The 17,056-nt window shown below is 52.4% G+C and overlaps 1 protein-coding gene across 1 annotated transcript in view; it reads left to right on the forward strand.

Annotated features, from left to right (window-relative positions):
- LOC133070081 (cadherin-23-like) overlaps positions 1–17,056 on the forward strand; it is a 305,887-nt gene that overhangs the window by 187,799 nt on the left and 101,032 nt on the right. The window lies entirely within an intron of this gene.

Here is a 17,056-nt window from a genome sequence, read left to right on the forward strand (position 1 = left end):
GGAGTTGGGGGCATTTGATCCACTTTACTTCTGACCCACAGCTTCTTAGAACAGAATTGCTACTGTGCTTAAGAATATGTTTGCAGTAGAGAGGGGTTGGGGTATAGGGTGGGGTGCCAATATCCTGCCCAGAGTGGTCTCTACTGCCCAGTTCTGGGAATTACAGTTATTAAAGAATGGCCTTCAGACCTCATTAATTTGTTGGCCACCCTCTGCCCCTGGCATTTCTAAGGGAATATATTAAAATGTACACTGGTGGGGGATGATGCATTCATTCAGTCAACAAACGTAATTATACACCTACTGTGTGTTCACCACTGGGGAAACAGTGCTGAAGATGTGGCCCCTGCCCTCCAAGAGCTTCTGTTTCATTCCAGTGGGGAAGCTAGAGGAGCAGGCGCCAACATCACTACAGGCAGGAATGAGGGTCAGGAAGTCAGGAAACAAGCTGAGTGATGGGTGGTGGGTAGAGCGACTACTTTCGATTCAGGAGTCCTAGAAGGCTTTCCCAAAAGGTGCCCTTGGGGCTGCAGTTGAGTGATGTGGAGGGGTCAGCCATACGGAGTTGCGGAGGGTGCTCCCCTGCAAGGGCAGAGGTTCCCTACAAGGGATCCAACCTTGTAGGGATTTCCCAGGAGCAGAGGAGAAGCTGGTGGGATGGTCCAGGGAGCTTGAGTGAGCAGTAGGAGGTGAGGCTGGTGCCATCATCAGGGGCCAGGCCAGGCCTGCCAGCTGTAGGAAGGTGTTCTTCCATGACTGTGAGCATGGAGGGGAACCAGCTGTCATGGTCTGAGTTGTCTTTGTCAAGGAGCTCCCCGATGGCTGTGTTGAAAATGGGGGGCTGACAGGGGCCACGGGTGGAAGCAGAGAAACACTGCAGAGAAAACACCCCGACCTCCACTGACCACTGTTCCCGTTGGCAGGTGCGTCCTAGTGTCTGACTTGAGGCTCTCCTGCCCTTTAGCCAGTTTCCTCTTAAGTGTTTGCAAGAAGCCAGAGAACCCCAGACCCCTTATAATGAAACCTAAAATATCTAGAAGAAATACCTTCAGAACACTTCTCAGGAGGACACTGAGTGGCCATCTTCAGTCTTTGTGAACAGAGGCTCTCCCATGTTCAAGCTGACCCAGGGTTTTGAACTCTGGCCATAGCCCTCTGCTACCACACCTGTCTGGACTGCCCAGGAAAGATGGTGGTAGAGAGAGCAGAGAAGCCAGGTCCCACGCCTCCTCACAGAGGGATTCCAGGCAAGCCTTGTCCCCTCTCTGTGCCTCAGTGACCACCTCTGGGAAACCATGGGTTGGACCAGTGAGCCTTAAGACTGTAAACCCTAACATTCCTTTTGTCCAAGAGGACCTGGGTGGGAAGAGGGAGGGTGCCTCCCGAAGCTTCCCTAACCACCCCGCACCGCTTCCCAACATTGGCCCGTCCTCCCTCCCCTGTTCTTGCCCCAGTCGCCTCTGTTCCCCACTTTGAGTGCACAGCCTGGTACCTTTGTGGGCCTCACCCCCTGCCCCCAGCCTCTTCCTCCCACCAACATGCTTCTTTATTTGCTACTATCTGGGGCATCCCTTTACGGGTTAGGAAGAAAGAGCCAATTAGAGTGGTTAAAAATAAGGGCTTTGAAGCCAGACTACCTGGGCTCAAATCCTGACGCTGCCGCTTTTGTTCTGTGTAACCTTAGGAGACTTGTTTATCCTCATGGATTCAGTTTTATCATCTGCAAAATGGAGGCAGTACAATTTGAAGTCTCATCAGGGGGGTAGACGCACTGCCCAGGACCCTTTCCCAATTGGGACTCCAGATTGCTGTTAATGTGAGACTTCCCAGCACTGTTCTAGTCTAGATATAGTTGTCACCCCAATATGGTGATATATACGCTTTTACATCTCCCTATTATTTTTACTTCTTTTCTCTTAATGACTGTATATTGAAATCAAGTCAAATAATCTATAAAAATTGAAACTGTTGAAAAAAAAAAAAATGGAGGCGGTAATAATACCTACCTCATAGAACCATTGTGAGGATTAAATGGGCCTATGTGTGAATTTAGAAGTGCCTGGCCCATAAAAAAAACACTCTTAAAATCCTAAAAATTCTTACTTCCAACCCTGGAAGATATGTGTATTATTGTGTCATTTATAGGAAAAAGGAAGTTGAGGTTCAGAGAAGTTAAGAGGCTTCCCTAAGGTGGCACAGCCAATGCGTCTCAGAGCTTGGCCTTAAACATCCCTGTGCTTCTTGGTTGGGCTGCAGGGCTCCCCGTTTACAGCCAGGGATCCCCATTCTCAGAGATCTGGCCCCACCAGAGCAGGTGGGTCCCCCACCTCCAACCTGGCTGGTAGGAAGGTGAGGGGGAGGTGGGACAGTGGGGGTGGCTGCACTGCAGAGGTGAACAGGGACACATCTGGCAGGATGCCTGTTTCAGGCAGGAAATGACACAGTTCATTTGTTTGAGGGGCACAGGAGGAAAAAACCAGCATTGCCCACCTCCCCAAGGAGAAAACATCACCAAACAAACAAGTAAAAGAAAGCAACTGATGAGGAGAAAAAAAACATATTCCAGAATACGGGGTTTATTTGTAGGGATGAGGTGGGCAGTGAGAAAGAGAGATTGCTCTCGTTCTCCTGTCCATCTTGACTTTATTTTTATCTATCACCCTCATTTTCTATTCCACATGTGTTCCAGGCCTGTCAGGGAGCCCAGTCCATAACCTTGTATTTATTTAAATTCATTTTCTCATTCACTCCTGTTAGTTTGCCTGTCTGGCCTGAGATTCCTCTGGCCCTTCTCCCCACGCAGCCCTGCAGGGTTGCAGTGCTGGCCCCTCAAGCCCCTCCCAGACTTCCTTTCAGTCCAGGGGTTCTTAATCCAGGAGTGGGAGCCCACTGGCTCTCCAAGGCATCCTTGACCCTGGATGGAGAAAAGTCTGCATCTTTATTTTTGCTCACCTCTACCTGAACTTCTGAGATCTCTTTGATTATGAAATAGAAACAAATCACAGCAGCCTTAGGAGTACCTGTGACTCTGAGCCCAAGAGAAATCTCAGATATTTTCATATCACATTACAGGTGTCACAGGGATCTCAAAATATCATTTACACTCATCACCACTTTGAAATTACAGCATATATTAGACCCGCTGCCAAATCTTATTGTTTCATGCATTAAGAAGCACGTCACTGTACTGTAATACCCTTTTCAAGTACTTTGATAACTGTGTTTCAAGATAATTAATCGACATTGTGGTTCTTTGTATTTTATTTTATGCAACTAAAATGTTATTCTCTTGAAGGGGGTCCGTGGGCTTTACCAGACTGTCAGAGGGTCCATGGCACAAAAAAGATGGAAGACCCCTCCTTAATTCCTGTCCTCAGTAACTGCCGCCCTTCAGCCCAGCTTCCTCCTCAGGCATTGGCTGTAAGGCCAGCCTCCCACTGGTTCTCAGAGTTGCCATCCTGAACTGAATATCCACTTAGGGTGAGGTGGGTGAGAACAGGGAGGCCATTTTCTCCATGTCACACATTCAGCTGAGGGTCCATTTTCCGGCTGTGGAGCTTCCAGGCCACTGTTCACCCAGGCCCCATAAATCCACCCACCAGCATCTACTTTGCAGTAGAGGCACAGCAAATATACATCCCTGGCACTCCAGGGAGTGATCCCCGCTGTCCTGAGCTCTCCTTACCTGCCAGTATGACCCAAGGCACAGACCTCTGCTTCCCTATTTTCCAAAGCCATTTGAGCTCGAAACCAAACTCTAGAAGCCCTAAAGAGAGATGGGGGCAGGGGGCAGGGGGGTGGGGGTTGCAGGGAAGGGAGGGGCCGACTGCCAGCATCCATGGAGGCAGATGTTGGTTTTTGCTCCCTGTGGATGTGTGGTTATCCAGTCATCCAGGCCCTTCTTTCCCCTCCATTAGGGAGATAACTGGGATCTGGGAAATCACCCACCTCCCACTGAATCCCCCAGGGGATATAAAGGCAGTAGATGGAGTGCCTCCAGCATTCTGGATGCCTCACCCAGCTCGTGACTTCATCCCTGAAGTAAAGCAGAGAGGAGGGAGGGGTTGGGTGATCTGGCCCAGGGGACGACCCAGACAAGGCACGCAGAGAAGAGGAGGTCAGCCTATCCCCTCTGCCCCTGGCCATCCCGGCCATCCCAGCTGCTCCTCTTCCTGAAAGGTTTTCTGCAGGTTCTGTTGCAAAGCAGGGGTTAAGCATCCCCACAAAGCACAGTCAGCACGGCTGGGACCTGGGTGAACGCCGCCTCTGCCCTGGCTGTGGGCAGGGGTCAGTCTGCACGACCTCCGCCATGTCATAGCTTCAGTGCACATTCCTCGGGTTCCTCTCTCAAGATTTAGGCTCTCCAGGAAAACATCTGTTGACTTCAAAGCAAAGCCACTCTGAAAGGGAAGCCAGGGGGAGTAGGGCGGCCCCATTAGTGCTTTTTCCCATTAATTTCTCCCCAGTTGCCTTGGCTGAGGTTCTTATTGTGATGACGATGATTATTAGGATTTTTCTGTGCGTGGCTGCATCCTGTGGTGTGATTCCTTCCAGCAAGCGGCTCTAGCCTCTCCCGGGACCAGAGGGTGTCCTCAGCATGATTCAGACACCTCCTAATTTAGTCTCACCGTAAATCTAATTAGCATGCTATTTACACCAGGCCCCTTAGCCTTGGCGGGTGGTGTGAAGCAGTGCCAGCACCCATTACTCACTCCTCCCCACCTCAGTACCTGTAGCTCTGAAGTCCCCGCCAGCCGCTGGAGGTCATCATCCGTGTTGGATCTGGGGGACTGCCCCCCTCTTACTCAGCTTCCTTCCCCACACCCACATCTCCCCTTGGAAAGTATCATTTTATCCTCAAAGTCATGCTCCCTAAAAGCAGCAGCTGGCCTCCCTGAAGACCCCGACCCAGATCAGAAGCAGAACTAACAACCTTCATCCTGTCTCCATCACTCCTTGGCTGGATCATGCCCACTCTGGTGCCCCTTCACCATGGGCCCTGGTGAGCCCAGCCTCATTCCAAATTGTGGTTTCTAACTCCCACCCTCCCCCGCCTGCCTCATTCGCCAGCCCCCATCACGGCCGCAATAGCAATTGGTGGTTGTCTTGTTCATCCCCGACTTGAAGGGTAGGGGTGAGCACAGTGTGGCTGGGCGCGATGGCTGGTGTCCCTCCCCATCACCGTGATCATGGGCTGGGAAACGTCCTTGTCAGCAGGCACAGGGAGTGCAAGGCCCCAGAGGGCAGCTGCGGTGAGGCCGGGAGCCTCCTCCCCTGCTCTCCTCTGTCCCCTGAGAGGGGAGAATGGTGCCGGAGCGGGGTGGGAGAGGGTAGGAGGCCTTCAATGCCAGGCAGGGCTTTGTGGCTGTATCGTCACTGTCCATGAAGGCCTGGGGGGGACATTTCCTCCTTCCTCTCTAGGCCTTAGTGTCCCCAGTGGATTTGAAAAAGGAATTGGAAGTGAGAGAAGTTTTTGAGATGAGTGTTGCCAAATGCACATGTCCCAGGTTGGAAAGATGTTCTGGCACAGAGCAGAGCATGTTTCCTCTCTTCTGTCCTGATGAGGGCCCAGAGCCTGGGGTCAGCAGGCAGATGTTCCCCTGCTCTTCTTACATGAGCTCAACGGGCTCAGAGAGGAACCTTCCACATGGGGTCACAGAGCAGGGCCAACACACACACGGCTAGTGAAGCTTGCTGTGCAGTGGGCACCCAGGCCCAGGGCAGGAGAGGGATGCCCTAGAGCAGCTCCCGCATTGAGTGGAAGGCAGGAATTGGTCATTTGTTCATTTACTCAGCAAGTATTTGTTGAACACCTACTGCGTCCCACGTGCTTCTCCAGGCCCTGTTCATAAGTGAGCACACAGCCCAAGTCCAGGCCTCGGGCTGTAGAAGACTAAAGAAACAAATCGATCCATATTATTATATGTCAAGTGGTGACAGGAGCCATGGAGAAAAAGACAGCAGAGTGAGGGGCCTGAGGGAGTGCCGGGGAGGAGACGGGGTCAGAGGAAGTCTCTCCAATAGGACGATGTTTGTGGAGAGGCCTCAGTGAAGTGGGGGCGAGCTTTGTGGATGTTTGGAGGAAGAGCATTCCCAGCAGAGGGAGCAGCTGGCGCTGGGCTGCGGGAGCAGGAGTGTGGCTGCAGGTTGAGGAGGCCCGTGGGTAGGGGAGGCGGTGGACAGGCCTGGCTCTTGTCAGGGCTCAGCAGGAAGGCAGTGAGCAGTGAATGAGAGACTTGATCGGACTAAAGTTTTTCAAGAGGACAGACTCTGAAAACAACCCAAATGCCCAGCACCTGAGGAGTAGGCAAACAAATGTGGTATACAGTGAGATATTGTAGAGCTGTTATAGTAATGTTACATCCACGATGTAACACAGAACCTAGAAAACAGGATGCTAGGTGGAAGAAGCCAGACGCAAAAAGTCACCTTGTGGGTGATTCCATTTCCATGAAGTGTCTAGAATAGGCAAGTCCGTAGGGACAAAAGGCACACTAGTGGTCGCAGGGGCTGTGGGCAAGGAAATGAAGAGGGATTGCTTATACAGGATTTCCTTTCGGGGTGATGAAAATATTTCAGAACTATAGGTGGTAGTTTTACAGTATCACGAATTATACTCAAAACTGCTGAACTGCACACATTAAAATGACTAAAGTGATGAACTGTATCTCAATTCAAAAACTGTAAGAATGTACTGGCTGCCTGGGTTCATAGACAAAGCAGAGCAGGGCTATTCCTAGGAGGGAAGGGCAGTAAGATGTGTGCAGGGGTGGGGAGTGTTCAGCTCCAGGGCCTGATTTGAAGGGAGAGGATTTGCTGGGGTGGAGGGGGGGGTGAGGGTCACTGGACTATAAATAAAGCTGAGCGCTGAAGAATTGATGCTTTTAAACAGTGGTGTTGGAGAAGACTCTTGAGACTCTCTTGGACTGCAAGGAGATCCAACCAGTCCATCCTAAAGGAAATCAATCCTGAATATTCATTGGAAGGACTGATGTTGAAGCTGAAACTCCAATACTTTGGCCACCTGATGCAAAGAACTTGACTCATTTGAAAAGATCCTGTTGCTGGGAAAGATTGAAGGTGGGAGGAGAAAGGGGCGACAAAGGATGAGATGGTTGGATGGCATCACCGACTCAATGGACATGAGTTTGAATAAGCTCCAGGAGTTGGTGATGGACAGGGAGGCCTGGTGTGCTGCAGTCCATGGGGTCGTAAAGAGTGGACACGACTGAGCCACTGAACTGAACTGAGAATGACTGCAGGATCTCTTTGAGCAGTTAGGAACCTGGAGTCTTACTTCCTGAGATGGCAAAGCAGTAGCTTTGGTAAGGAGAAGGCAGAAGCTGTAGGTTAACCTTCAACACATTAGGTTTGACCTGCTTGTTAGACATTCAAATAGAAGTGCCAGGAAGCCAAGTAGGAAACAGGAGCATTGCCAGAGTCTGAATCATAGTTAAAGTCACGGGTCTACCTAGGAAAGGGGTACAGATAGACTAGAGAGCAGGGTTGGGGGCCAAGCAGCCGGAGGGCACCTCAGAGTTAAGGGAGATGAGGATGAACTGGCAGAGACACTGAGAAGGAACTGCCCTGAGGGAGGAGGAGGACCAAGAGGGAGCACTGAAGGATGGGAGAACGATTGAGGCAGTGGAGTGGAGAGGGAGGAGGCGGCTGCCTGAGCATCTACTAGTAGTCCCCAATTAGCATGTGTATCTGTGTTTACTTTTCTGTTTTCAGCATAAGGACTCTTAATTACCCTCATTAGGGAATGCCCAGATCCACTAACATTTACTGAGCAAGCCCACCAGGCTTTGTTTTTTTCTTTTTAATCCGCTTAACCATCTTCTCCAGTCCACCTTCGAATCCACCTTCAAAGCTCTCCCCAGTACACCGGGATGGCCCGCCTCTTAGAGGGATGCAGGGCTTCCTCCCCTAGCTCCGCAGTCCGGGCAGATATGCTAACAACGGGAGTGTGCTTAAATACACAGGCTACTGAGGTGAAGTGAAAGTCGGATGGATTTCCCAAGGCATTCTGCTGAGCAAAAGCAGCCAGCCTCAAAGGCTGCTTCCAAATGATTCTATGACATTCTCACAAGGCAAAACTCTAGTGGCAGAGACCCCATCACTGATTCCCAGGGGTTTGGGGTAGGAGAGGGTGACTGGACAGAAGGAGCACAGGGGGGTCTGGGGCAGGGCGGGCGTCCCTGGCCTGGCTGTGATGGGGGAAGGCCAAGCTATACATTCAAAAGTTTATAGAACTCTGTGCCCCCAAATGCCAATGCCACTGCATGTTCATTATACAATTTATAAAAATTTATATCATTGAAGACTTTTCCACCTTCATCCTCCCAAGAAAGATGATGTGAAAAGCACCAACGTAAATAACACTACTGGTGGACTTTTACACTCAGCACCGTCCTTCCCACCACTGTCATTTAATTCAACACATATGCAATACCACCTTCCTAAAGCGAGAAAGGTAGGCTGGAGGGCCATGAGTGCCACAGTGAGTCTGAACCTGATTCAGTAGGCAGGTGGGAGCCATCGACGGTTCTTGAGTGCAAGTGATACCCTCAGAGCTGATTCATCTTTAGGTTGGTTAATCTGGACAGAAGGAGAAAGAGGTTAGAGACCAAGGGTGATGGCAGATAGCACTAATGGATGAGGGCTGGATGTGGGATCTGTGCAAAAGGTGAGGGCTGGAGTGAGGCTCGGGTTTAGAATCCCAGGGATGGAAGTGGCAGAATCTCAGAGGGCAGGCCAGGGCAGAGGCTAGATGGAAGAAAAGATGGCAGCTGCCACCATCTGCCACCACTCCACTGGGCATGGCCAGACTCCTGGTTTCATCTTTCCCTGAACTTAGTTCTTTATCTGAAGTCCCTCCATCACCCTCACCTGCTCTCTCTCTGAGTCTCTGTGTTAGAGACTCAATTTTCAGATTTTTTTCCTCACACCGTGTATTCACAGATATACCATGCAGCTCATTCACTCATGCCTATATTGCTTTGTCTGTTTAACCACAATTACTATGTGTCCAATACCTGTGTGCCTGGAAAGGCATGGCATGGGTCATAGAGATAGTGTTCTTTGCAAACCTGAGCTGTGCCTGGGTTTAACTTCAGGATGCGCCGGGGAAGTTGAGTAACACTGTTATCAGGCATGGTCACCCATCTGCCTAGAGCCCAGTGTCCTGTTCCAGCCCAAGACCCTTCCCATAGGGCACTTATGATGCCTGTGTTCTGAGGGAAGGGGCCCCAAGGCTGGGCAGTCCACCTGGGCAGAGGGCTCGGAGCAGGAAGATGAATTCACCCACTCCCTTCCAGCTCCCAAGACACCCAGGGTCATGGCCTCTAAACAGTCTTGAGTTCTACCCACCGCACCCCACCCCAAGCCTCTTGAGGCAATGGGATCCCTCTCAACCCCCCTCCCTGCCACCCAGAGGCATGCTGAAGGTGGGCTGACTATTGGAGAAGCAGAGGAATATAAAGTGGTGTGATTAGCAGCAGGCAGAGTCCCCCTCCTGATTTCCATAAGGCGTTTAGATTTCTTTGCCTTGCCACATTTCTCTCTCTGTGGGAACAGGGAAATAGTTTTAGCATGGTAAATCGACAGAGCCAGGCAGCTGCTCAGTGCAAGGCCCACTGCCAGCTCTACACCCTGCCCCTCCCTGCTCTGAAGCTGAGGACAGCCCCTCTCTGCCAGCTCCAGCGAGGCTCATCCTCCTCCTGCTGCCGCCCTGCCCAGGAGGCCACATGACCTTCTGTGGAAGGTGCCCCAAGGTGGGGCAGGGCGATTCTGGCCTTGGGGCAGACTGGGATGCACACCCTTTTATCCTGCACCCTGTTCTCCCTGCACCTCTGAGTACACTTACCCTTTAGCCCACTGCCCCAACCCCAGCCAAAACTCTGGTGCAGAGTTCGCTGGTAGAGTGGAAAGGGAATTAAAGCCAGGTATGCGAGTGAGGTCCAAGTTGTCAGATTCTGATCAGGACAGCATACCTTTTTGTTAGAAAAGTGGCTGCCATGCTGGCAGGCCGGGCCACATGGACTCTTCAAGCTTTCCACTGAGGGCGGGTGCTTTCAAACAGGGTCCCGTGCAGGAGGGAGGGAGTGAGGAAAGGATGGGGGGCGTGGGCATGGCCTGGATTCCTTGGGATCTTGTCGGGTGGAGCATATTGTTCTGGAATTAAGAGCTCAGGTGTCAAGAATCTCACTTGGTCCTTCTCCCCTTTACATTCAAGGCACCAATCCAGTACCTCCGGCCTGGACAGCAGTCCCCTGCATGTGTGGGCCTGGAAAGGTCCCTTCCACGTAAAGCTTGCTGTTCGGCCACACCCACAGGCACTGTTAAGGGGAGCCTAGTCATCCCGACCAATACCCCCTGAAGCCAGTTTGTTTCAGTAAGTGCCCACTGGGCTGATTGCTCAGGCCCCTAGAGGTCCAGGGCAGCCTAAATAAAGATTTGGATCCCAGCAGAAATGACCATTTGCCTGGGACATAGAGGTCAGAGTGGCAGGTTCCGTCTCTGGGGCTGGTACAGTTAGCTTTGCTGCATCCAGTGGACACCAGTGGCACCTGGGATCCACAGACACCAGGGCTGAGCAAGGGCTGCCAGTCAGCAGTGCACCCACCCTCACTGGCAAGGACCAGCTCCTGGTGTGAGCTGCTTGGGGGCTTGAGCCTCTAAAGTGAGCCCAGACTTTGTGGAGCACCTGTGGGACTCAAGGGCCGGTGTGGCTAGAACTAGAGGCTTAGACGCCTTGTTTTCCACACCCAGTGGATGCCGCACCTGAGCAGTGGTGCCAGCTGCCCCTGCTGGGCTCTCAGACTCTCCTCATAGAGTGGGGAACCTATTGACCTCATTTTTCTGAGATTGCCAAGGTTATAGCACCTTAAACCAGCATCCTGAGAACACTCTTAGTCCCAGACAGACTGGGACAGCTGGTCAACGAGGGGCAGTGCCCATCATCTCTGATACAGGCTTGAGAGGGGACCCACCCCAAGGCTCTGAACCAGACAAGCCTGGAACACAGGAGAGAAAGAAACAGCAGAGCTGAGCTCCCACTCTGTGACATGGGCTTTGCTAGGTCACTGGAGTTGGGACTCAGTGCCCAGGGACAGGAGGGGTGGGGACAGGGGCAAGGAAAGAGGCCATCAGGTGTAGCTGGGCTTCGGAAGTGTGAGATCCCCATAGTGCATTAGGGTAATGGGCTGCAAATTAGGAAAACAGAACTTGAAAGTGTCTGTCCCTCATTTACTTTAATGCAAGGACCCAGTACACACTGTGTATAATTCATCTCCCAGAAGTGCTGGGACTGGCTGTAGGACTGACAGACAGATCCCTCTAGAGAGAGAGAGAGAGGTGTGTATGTGCAGGTGAGGAGCACCTGCCCACCTCGCGCCCTCTTCTGTAGATGAATAATACACACATCTGCTAGCAATGGAACTGAGAGCTCTCTAGTATTCTTTCTCCAAAGTGCCAGCTGCCAATCAGATTGAATTAGATTTCACAGGGGTTTTTGCAATACATGGAATTCACCAGCAAATTACTCTTAAAGAGGGAAAATCAATCATTTGGAGCAGAGATAAGCTGAAGGCAAGGCAGCCTCGGATTGATCCCGTCTGTGCAGGCATGTGTGGAATTCAACAGATAACCTGGGGAGAAGAGGGTGGGATCTGCTGGAGAGAGGAACCGAGGAGGAGGAGGAGGAGGAGGGAAGGAAGAAGAGCTGGAGGTAGAAGGTAAAGCAGAGAGGGAGAAAATGAAAAGGAGAAGGTGAGAGGGGAGGGGAGGAAAGCAGGAAGAAGAGGGATAGAAAAAGAAGAGAGAAACAGTGGAGAGGGAGGGAAGGGGAGAGAAAGAAGGAGTGGACAGAGTGAGCGGGAGAAGAGCGAAAAGCAATTTGAAAGAGCACAGAAGGTGAATTATCATAACAGTACCTTGGAAAATTACCCGGTCCATGCTTCCCATTTTGCAGATCAGAAAACTTAGGCCCAGAGAGACAAAAGGACCTGCCCAGAGAGGAACAGCAGATCCAGAGAAAACCTCAGATCCCTGGTTTTCCTGACCTCAGGCTCACGATGCTCAAGGGTCCAAACCACACAGAAATTTGAGAAAGGGGTATAGGTGGTCTGAGAGCCTAAAACGAGGTCTGTCCTTCACTCTGCTGCATCCTGGGAACTCTCTCAGGCCAAGGCCAACTGGGACAACTGGTCAACTAGGGACAGTACTCAGCATCTCTGATTCAGGCCTAAGTGGTGGCCCACTCCCAGGGAAGAAAAGCTGAGATTCTGAGCCAGGCAAGCCTGGAATGCAGAAGAGAAAAACACAGGAGAGCTGAGTTCCCACCATGTGACGGGTGTGGGCTTTGCTGGGCCCCTGAGTGGGAGGGACACAAGGAAACGGAAGGTGGCTGTTTATCCAGAAATTACTGTGGAGGTGCCAGCATCAGTTCTCCTAGACTCTGAAACTTGGACGGTCCCTGGGGATTGAGGCAGAGTTAGGGGGTAGAGGCAGTGACAGCACAGGGCTTCTCCCCATCATCCCCGGGACTCTGACTTCACAGCGGGTTGCCTGTGCAGTGGGCCTGGGATAGCTGCCCCCATTGGGCAGGTGGGGCCAGAGCAACTTGGTGTCCCCCTTAAATGTGGGGACTAGAGGGAGAAGCAGCAAATTTTGAGGTGAAGGGGTGAGGAGAGGCCAGCCCCCTGCCAAGTTTACTCTGGCATGTCTGACTGGAGTTAATTAAGTGAAAGGATGGACAAAGCAGTGATAAAGAATACATCTTCTGTGGACTTTGATTTTCTGTCGCTCAATAGCTTGGATTAGACAACAGGGCACAGTAGAGGAGGGAGGGAGGCCTAGGGCCCCTTGCTTACATCCAAGCCTTTGTCCTTCTCTGCCTGCTACCTTCATTCCTGGCCAAACCAAGGTCTAGAAATCAGCCCCACCCCAGGAGTACCCCCCTTCCCTTCTAGAACAATAATAACCACTCTCCTTTGTTGAGCATTTACTCCATCCCAAGCACTTTACTAAGATTTTGCAGCTCACCCGTAATAGCCCTATCAGGTAGGTTTTATTCTTCCCACTTTGCATATGAGAAAGTTGAGGCTCAAGGAGGTGAAACTGTGCAAAAAAAAAAAAATCACACAGCTGGAAAGGGTATTACCTGTATCTGGACTCAGGTCTAACTCCAAAGCCACCATTGAAGTTTAGGGCCTCACACCCTAGAATCACTGGTCAGAGGGCTCTTCTCTGGCTGGCCCAAGTTTTGAACAGGGCTTCTGTGAGGGTGGCACTGACTCCATGGGCCCATCTCCACACTCCAGATCTCCAGCCCCATGCCCACCTCAGCTCACAGAGCTCTCTCTGTGCCTTTGGAGTGGTCACTGGCCCTTCTTCACTGTGACTCACAACATTTCGAAGTCACTAGTCCCCCCTGCAGGCATGTGACCCTAGTCCTTCCCCTTCTTCTGGAAGGAACTAAGGTCCCCTCCAGGACACCTTGTGGCTCATAGGATGGATGAGGGCCCCCTAGCATTTGGGTACAAAGGAAAAATACACACAAGGCTCCTGCCATTAGGGAGACTCCTTTCTTAGGCAAGAAAACATAATCCAAAGTCACCCACCAAAACCTGGTGAGGCAGAGAGACAACACTGCTGCTTAATCTTACGGGATATGCTTTATTCTTCCCACTTCACAGATGAAGAAGCTGAGGGTCCAGTAGTAGAAGGTCACATAGCTAGGAAGCAACAGAGCCTGTTTTCCCAACTCTGAACCCTTCTCCCCACTACATTACACCACTGGATCACCATCCTGGCTACAACTCTGACCAACAGCAGAGGGAGATGAGCATGTCCAAGGGGCAAACTGGTGCCGCCATCAGCAGGGAAGTGCCTCAGGATGGGGAGAACCCAGCAAGAGTCGGAGGGATGAAGGAGCCTGGGGGCTAGGTCAGGCCTTCCTCCTTTGGGGCACAGGGTCACCTGTCGAGGGAAGTACCAGGGGATGACTGCGGGAAGCCACATCCAGAGAGAAGTCAGGTGCAGGTTCCGAGAGCACACAGGACAGCCCCAAGCAGGCATAGTGGCCTGACAGGGCAGAATCTGCTCCCCAGGGGGAGGGAAGGGCCCTGCATATGGCAGCTGTCAGCCAGTGTGAATCCCACCCCAGCCTCTGCCAGGGTTGTTGTGAACACTCAGTGAGCTAATAGTTGCAATAAACTCTCAATACATAGTTGAAAACAACGTTGGGTCCATCATGGAGCTAATGTTCGCTGTGGTAGCTGCAAAGAGGTGAGTCGAGAGCGTCCTTGCCGGGCAGTGTCTGCCCTGACCGCTCTCAAGGCCAGCCCTCCACTTCCAGGAGGCACGGGGAAGGTCGGGGTGGTTAGGCAGAGGGAGGCAGCCCCTTCTGGCAGCAGCTGATAACTTGGACCAGGGGCTGGCGTGCTGCCCTCCACGGGGGGTGGCAAGACTTCAGTCACCAGGAGCAAAGCAAATCATAGCTTGCTGCACGGGGTTGGGAAAGTGAGGAGTGATTTCATGCGTCCTTCTCCCTCCAATAAATAAATAAAGCCAAACTGTCGCAGCCCCACGGGCAGCCAGGCGGCTCCCCAGCCTGGTGCGGGGAGGGCAGGCGCTGCAGCTCGGCTCTGGGACCCGCGGCTGCCGGCTATCAGCCTTCTCATCGCCTCTCCCAGCTGGAAAAGAATTTAATCCACCGGGCTCCTCTCCACACACACTGGGACTCCTTTTGATGTTTCTCTTTATCTTCCCTCCCAACAAAATTGCCCCTCAACAGCTCCAAGAGGGCCTCTTGCCTCTCCCCACCTCCCTCCTTCCCTGCCTCATCAAGTAGCCTGGCAGCAAGCAAGGAGCAAGGGCGTGGAGGAGACCCAGCCAGGACTGGGAGGAGCGGGCGTACCCTCTGCCATCTGACTTCCCTCCCCTCCACCTTCTCCCTCACCTTGGGAGAGGTGTGCTTTGCCCCTTGGGCCTCACTCCTGGCATTTAGTGAATACAGAAAGGGTTCTCCAGTGCCATCTGATGCCAGTTCTTTGCACCCATGAGGAGAGTGTTCTGGAGAGGGAGTGATATGCAAGAGACCAGGAGAGCAAGGTGGGGAGGGGCTTAGACTCTATGAGTCAGTACTGACCCAAGCTGTGCATCTTGAACAAGCTACCCTCTCTGGTTTCAGTTTCCCTCTCTGTTAAAAGGGGTGGACCGATGCTGATGTCAGTGAGATATTGTGAAGATTCTGGTTAAGGTATGGGAAGCACGTGGTTGGGGCTTGGTGTATGGAAGTGGCTGTTCTTGAAGGCTCTGGGCCAAGGGCTGCAATTCATACGGGGTTTGCACCCACTTTGCACCCACTTAGCGAACCAGGTAAGAATCCCATATACACATCCCAAGGGGCTGAGAGTCACAAGCCAAGTCCTTCTTGGCAGATTCTGGAAGGGGCAGGCTAAGCATTTGAGAGAATTTAGGCAGAGGGGTCCTGGGGTCTCAGGACAGACATATGAGCGGTCCTGACAGCTGCAGGATCAAACCTAGTGCACTTCCAGCCCCTAGTGGCAGATCGAGGCAAGGGGCGAGATCTCATTCCTTGAGACCCAAAGATCTCACCTGAAGGGGCCAGGAAGCCCTGGGGGATGTGGGCAGGAAACCCAGCCAGGTGCTGGCTCTGAATCTGCACTGCGCTCAGCACCACCCTCCCAGGTGTGCCCTCGGCCCCTCTGTCTGTGCGCCATGGTCTCAGCCCCACTCCGTCCTCTCTCCAGCCTCTCATCCACCACATCTCGCTGGTCAGTCTTCTCACTGTTCTGACTTGCTCTGCACCCCGCCACCAGCCTTGCTCTGTTCAGCTGATTCTCAAACATTAGTGTGTATCAGAACCCCTGGAGAGCCTGCTAAAATAGTGCTAGGCCCCACCCCCAGAGCTTCTGAGCGTGACCCCAGATTGTGCGTTTCTGACAAGTTTCTAGGTGATGCCACTGGTTCCCGCAGCGCACCTGGAGAACCGCTGCTCTGAGTAGTTTTCCTCCTTGGGTGCACGTTGGAGTGAGTAACCTGAGTGCAGGACAAGATCCTGATGTCTCCTCTCCTTCAGCCCAAGTCTGATTTCCTTGGTCTGGAGTGCAGCCTAGCCGTGGGGGTACTTTAAATCTCCCCCAGCGGTTTTGATGTGTGGCTGGTAGGCAACTACCACTCCACGCTGCCCTGCTCGCCCTTCTGGATCCCTGCGGGTGCTCCAGGCCACCCTCCCTGTCATGCCTGAGGTCTTCCCTGACTGTGCAGCCTGGTTCCCTAAAGACCATTGAAAAATGCAGCTTCCTGGGCCCCACCCCTGAGAGAGTGTGACTCAGTGGCCCTGGGCGTCTGTGTTTCTTCTCTAGCTCCACTGGCAGTTCTGATGTGCAGCCAGGTAAGGACGGCTGCGCGGGTGTGATTTGCACATGGCCGCCAAGTTCATCTTCCTTTTTTAACCCTGGTGTCCCCACTGTGCATGGACATAAGGCCAGAGCCCTCCAGATGGTCCCTGTGGTGGGCCTCCAGGAGAGACACAACCCCCTGATACCCCAACAGGCTCCCCAGTTTCTGTACCTAAACCCTTTGCAGTCAGCTCGCTTGTCTGCCTCATTATTAAGTATTCATTCCCCTCTCCATGCCTTTGTTTAGACCAGTCGTTCTCAAATGCTGGGCTCAGACCAGCAGCAGAGGCATGAGCATCACCTGGAACTTGTAAGAAATGCAAATTCACGACCCTCCCCCTATCCCCACCCCATGGCCACCCCCGCCCCAGACCTACTGAATCAGATATTCCTGGAGGAGGGAGGACAGCAATCTGTACTTTACCAAGCCTCCAGGTGATTCTAATACACACTGAGGCCCAAGAACTTCGTGTTTAAAGCCACTTTCTCCACCTGGAATCCATTTTCCCTTCATTCCTAAGACAACCCCTCTCAGGGCAGCCACTTCCGCTGGCATTCTCTTAGATTCGGCCCTGGAGTGCTCAGCAATGCCATCTCGGTTTGCTCAGTCCACTCATACTGCTGGC

This window comes from Dama dama, chromosome 15 (genome assembly GCF_033118175.1).
Source record: "Dama dama isolate Ldn47 chromosome 15, ASM3311817v1, whole genome shotgun sequence".
Classification (NCBI taxonomy): Eukaryota; Metazoa; Chordata; class Mammalia; order Artiodactyla; family Cervidae; genus Dama; species Dama dama.